This window comes from Lutjanus erythropterus, chromosome 20 (genome assembly GCF_056507025.1).
Source record: "Lutjanus erythropterus isolate fLutEry1 chromosome 20, fLutEry1.hap2, whole genome shotgun sequence".
In the NCBI taxonomy this organism is placed as follows: Eukaryota; Metazoa; Chordata; class Actinopteri; order Lutjaniformes; family Lutjanidae; genus Lutjanus; species Lutjanus erythropterus.
Genome location: NC_139336.1, coordinates 32,102,911 through 32,108,910, shown reverse-complemented (window position 1 = coordinate 32,108,910; position 6,000 = coordinate 32,102,911).

Genomic DNA, 6,000 nt, shown 5'->3' with positions numbered 1-6,000 from the left:
CCCAGAATCCAAAATCCACCGTACAAATCCAAAAGCACGCAGGAAAAACACAAAGCAAAAACTGACAGGCAAACATGAGGAGGACTGAAAAAGAGACAAGGATGGACTACGGAGGTAAAGACACCGGTGAAAATAATCATAAATAATAAATACGACAGGAAGTACAAACAACAAAGACACAAAAAAATAAAACATGACAGCACTGTCATGTTTCTACAGAAGCCCAGAGTGGACAAACCAAACACAAGCTCTGGATGCACATTTTTTTCCACAGGATTCGTGGCAACTACAGGGTGAGACGAGGGGCGTGCAATCAGCAACAACACCGCTACAACAGCTACATGCCACTAAATCCACTAAGTCCTTTAAGTAAAATTACACAAATATAATTCAGAAAATATACAATCAGTGCAGTAAAATGTCCCCTGTGAATATTATGACTCATGGATTTTACTGCAGTTTGTTGAGATGGAGCTCACTGCTTTGTATTGGACTGCATCTAAGGAATATTCTCATCATGGATTAATCTGATTAATTTCCCCATCAATCGATTGATTGATCGGTTTGTACAATGTCTGCAGGTCCGCAGATGTTTTGCATGTAAAAAACTTTATTTGTAAAGTAACATTATCAGTAAAATGTACAACGTTTCCCATCACTGTTTTTATTAACCACAATCTCACCCTAAACTTAACCATCTTGTATTTGAATTTTTTGCAGATGTTGTAGGAAGTGAGAGTTTGGACACGTGATCCCGGGTTTTGTGGGTAAACAGGTTACTACAACGTCTCGGTGAGCCAACCCGTTAACCACGGAGGTAGATTAACCTCATCCTGTCGCCTCCCATCAGTTCCAGAGCTTCACAGGCCACATCTGATGTCCGCAGGCAAACAGAGGAAACGCTGACAAATGAAAAAGTCTCATTGCAGCTTAATATCATGAGCGGAGCTGCACGGGGCGGACGCACAGAGAGAAACAATCCCTGTGAGGTTAAAGGAGAGGACAAGGACACGTTGCATCACAGCCCGGCACCACACACACACACACACACACACACACACACACACACACACACACACACACACACACACACACACACAGAGCTCAGTTTCTACTGTTTTGCAGCCTGATGGGGAAAATAACTGTACATTTACACAGCAGTACAATCATTCTACCAACTGTTGTTATATGAGTTATACCAAATATTTCAGCTGCTCATTCTCAGAGACTTTCTACCTTCAGACCGTTAAACGGTCCCTCCAGGATTTCACGGGCGCGCGTTTGGAATTGTTGCGCCCTAAAATGTCTGCAGCTTTTCTAAAAATATTGCGATGCGTGTTGCAATATTTTTTTTTGCAATGAAATCACGGACGTAAGTGAAAATTGCAGAAGAAAGTTGTGATTTTTTTTTTGTATAATTCTTTAAAGTCCTTGTAAATGATCCATTAACAAGGATAGAGTAACTAGTTAGAACAAGGTTTTTTGAAGTTTGAGACTGTGGGCCTGACCTCGGGCAAAGCTTGGAAAAAGGTGCAGCCCCTTTAGTTTAGTCGAGACGTTAAATACACAAGACACAGATGAAAAAGACGTAAGGTGAAAGTGACTTAACGAGACAAAAATGACAAAACAAGACGAAATGATGTAAAAGAAGAAGTAACGACGTGAACATGACCAGTTTTATTTGATTACAGGCGGGTGATGTGGCTCACTGGGTGGTCTTGGGTGGAGACATAAGGGGCTTTAATAACAGCACTCTCATCTGTAGATATAGCCAGCAAAGGATTATGGGGGATTACTATTACTGTGTGTCTGCCGCTGTGACTGCTGCACATAAATCACCAAACATTACTGATCATCAGCTGCTTTGTTTTCTCTGCCGTTGCGCACGATGATCGTAATATTCTCTTCACGAGCTGCAGCAGCTTCCCTTTTCTTTACGTTCACAGCTGGTTCTGCATCTGTTCTCTGTGACGTGCTGCTGCTGCCCTGTTGTGTTATTTTTGGAGAGCACCTATGTGGAACCAAGCGAGTGGCGGCGGGGACCAACAACTCCCCCACAACACCGCGGTCCTTCAGTCCAGTGGTCTGCAGACGTAGTTACTGTGATTTATCTGGGCCAGTCTTCCACTAAATAACACAGTTATATCTCTGAGCAACGTTCCCTTTGTCTCGCTGGGTTTTTGCTTTTCAAAAATAGAACTTTTGTATCGTCTGTCAAAACGGCAGCGTGAAAAGAACAAACATTAAACTCGCTGACAGGAGGAGAAAAGCAGTGTTTGTTTTTTTTCTAACTGCATCCACCTCAGGACCTGAGCTGGACGGCGCAGGTGTCGATGTTACAGGTGATGTCCTGCTCACAGACCGTCTGATGCTGGAGCCAAGAAGGCAGCGGGCTGAGATCATCTACACATCAGCTAATATCTCTTATGTAACGTCTGGAAAATCCCTGAAAACAAGACAACAGCAGCTCAGACTGCGCAGGAAATATTCACATTAAATAATGTGTACTTTTATATTAGCAGTGGATCACATGACAAAGGTCTGATGGACTCTTGTGTCTCGTTGTAGTTTTATTATAAGGACATCTACTGTATGTTGATGATATGTTTTTATGTCCTTTACATCCTTTGGTCGTGTTCGGTGCAGTTTGCTCCTCAGGAACAATAAAGACAATCAAATCCTATTAAAACTTGAGTAAAAGTATCAGTACCACTGTGTAGAAATACACAGAAGTATTAGAATCAAAAAATGCTCAAAGTACCAAACGTTTCAGACTGATATGTATTATATTATTGGATTATGATTATTGATGCATTAATGTGTTTATTTATGTGATTTGAAGCTGGTGAAGGTGAGGCTTATTTTTATTTATTTATATATGTTTTATACATATTACATAATATAATGCTGTGTAGGCAGCTTGTCTTGTTTATCTAATAATATAATTTATATTTTGGATTATTTATCTGAATCTGGAAAGTAACTAAAGTTATCAAATTTTAAAGTTTGTTGGAGCAGAAGAAGCTAAAAAATGGAAATACTCAAGAAAAGTGACTAAGTGACTATGAAATGGCCTCGATTTAACACTGATGCGTCCAGCTGATGAGATCATCCTGAGATGACCTGTTATTTCTAATTATTCTCAATGTCTGCCACCAGAATGATTTATAGCTGTGTTTCTCAAACTTTTTATGCTGCGCACCACCTCAGAAAATACCGAGCACCACCTTACTGTTTTGAACAGTTTGGTGCAAACTGCTCTTGGTCATAGTTCTCATTTGCAGGCACCGTTGCAGCGTTTTCATTTCACTTCCTTTAACTACTTTGCCACCTCAGTTTCGCTCGTAACTACCGGCGATCCTGCAGGACACGTGTCTGATCTCATGTTTTCATTTGTAGTATTTCGATAATATTATGGGGTTTTAATGTATTTATTTAATTTAAAAATGTGATTTCTGGCATTCTTCTTCTGCCACTAGCGGGAGCCCAGGTACCACCAGTGGCACACATACCACAGTTTGAGAAACCAGGATTTCCAGCACACAGACCAGAAGAGTCTGCGTTTATGTTTTCATAAGCAAAGTTACAGAGAGAAGTACGTTAGCTTGTTAAAATGAAACAGGAGGATTTTATTTATGTTGTGGTATTTATGCTTTTGTCCACAGGGGGCTCGTAGTATCTTTAAGGACAGCACCTGTGTGAATGTACTTCGTTACTTTCAGTAAACTCCTGAACTAATTTTTTGTTATTTTCATAGGAGCAGGTCTTTGGGGGGAGTTTTAGGAACAAAAATAAATGACCAGTGCCTTTGAGCATTAGAAACAAAAGAATATTGTAATCTTAACGCACCATGTTCCTGATTATCATTTGGAGTCAAACAGTCTCGGCCAGTGTTTCTAATGGCAACCGTGTCAAACGCCTCTCAACTTTCACTCTCGCCTTAACGTTATGATTCAGTGAAACTGACATTAAGTTACATAAAAAAAATTATATTTGAAATCCTCTGTGTGTGTCTGCATGAATATTTTAACAAACAAATGACAGAGCTTCAGTTTTAGACCTGCAGTTCAGAGCTCTGCATCTATAAAATAAAAAAATCTCCAAATACAAAACTCTAAAGTGTGTTCTTTCCCTGAGAGGGCAATCAAGCAGGTGCCTGGTTAGTCATGATGGCTAAACATACAGTCCCGTGGGTGTCTCCTGTTTCCAGCTGAGAGTACTTGTTCACAGCGCTGATTTCCATCAGAACACAGCACAGGAAGAGGTGCAGGTAATGGCTGCTTGTTTTGCTTCAGGACTCGAACGCTGTGCAGAGTTGAACAGGGCAGCAGCTCTGAGCTTTTTATACCACAGAGGACCCTCTCCTGAAATAAAGACCTCACAGACATATTATTAAAAAACGCGTCTGTTACTCATTCGACAGTGTTGCAAAGAAAAGCAGCTTCTCCCAGAGAAGCCTTGAATATGAAACGAGATAAGAATAGAAACGGTGATAAAGAGAGTGTAACCATCTCTTCTGACTTCAGCCTCAGACCTGCAGACTTTAACTCTCCGAACCTGTCAGGCATGTGGCGAAAAAAAACATTCAGATCTTTTACATTTACACATTAAAATGTCTACATGTCTACTTGTGAGGCAGCTCGATTCACGAGATCATGCGAGAATCCATCTGGTCAGGCTGCAAGTTATCAAGTTATAAGTGGTGCAGCCAATCAGCATCCTTGGAGGGATTGTTGATAAAACTCAAAACTTCAAGGCAGCGGACTACAATAGATTTTTGAGCCCAACTCAAATTCTTAAGTTTTGACCAAATACTGATCTTTTGTTAAGATAATTTACTTTTCTTCTTCAGATAAACTTAAAGCTTTGAATTTTAGAAAATCATGGCCCCGCCCCCAAAAACTCCTGTTATGGCGTGGTTCCAGAGTTCATCTCACAATTTCCTGTTTGAAATTTAAAAGGTCATTCCCCCACATGGATGCATGAATACACTTTTCATAAAAATGAACCACCAGAACAACGGCACACAAATAATCAGGGTGACAATTCAGCAGAAGTCAGTTCAGGAGAAATCAGTGGACTGACGGGACGATGAAAAAACACATTTAACCAGAGACAGAGGAGAAAAGAGAAAGAAAGTCATTTTCAATCAAGTCCAAAATAAATACCCTCTGAAACTCTTCAGAGTTCAAAATAAAAACACAACGTTTCAGGTTTTCAGCAATAAACAGCAAAAAGAACTCAGTTTGTTCAGTTCAGGATCTCAAAATTTGTCCCGAGTAAACCATCTTCACCGAAACAAATCAAATGAGGATCTTTGGAAAGTTTTAGCGGTTCAGTTTATTAAAGAGTAAAAAGAGTAAATCGACTCGCCAACAAAGTTAATCAGAGATCAGTGAACAGGTGTCAGCTGTTTGCGTCATGATCAAACAGAAAATCAAACAGAAAAGTTTGTGAAAGAAGAGAATAAACGCAAAAAAGAGAAATGAAGACCTGGAGTTCACCAACTCACCTGGCCTTTAGGGAGATTATTGATCGGCTGGTTCCGGAGATATTCGGTCTTTTCGGAGACTCACGTGGCGTTTTTCCCACGCCGTCTTTCAGACACCATCACTTCCCTTTTACCTCCATTACAAAGAAAGAGACGTGGGCCGACCACTCGAAAATCGGTCAGTGATTGGTTGTCAGGATGGACAGGTGACAGGGGGGTGTGGCCTTCATTCATTAACATTAATTAATGTTCCAGGGACAATACAAATTATTAAACATTAATATAAATATACCAGAATTAACCAAATGGCTAGTTTTTATTGAGCAGATGTAAAGTTGGCGACTTAAAATAAACTAAAAATGAAGAAAGAAGTAAATAAATGAAAGAAATCTGCCTGCCTACTGCCACAGCTTCACATTAAAACATTTAACTGGGGAAACTTTTATTTCTGAAGTACGTTTATCTTTTCTATGATTAATACTTAAGTACCTCTTTCCACCTCTGCAATG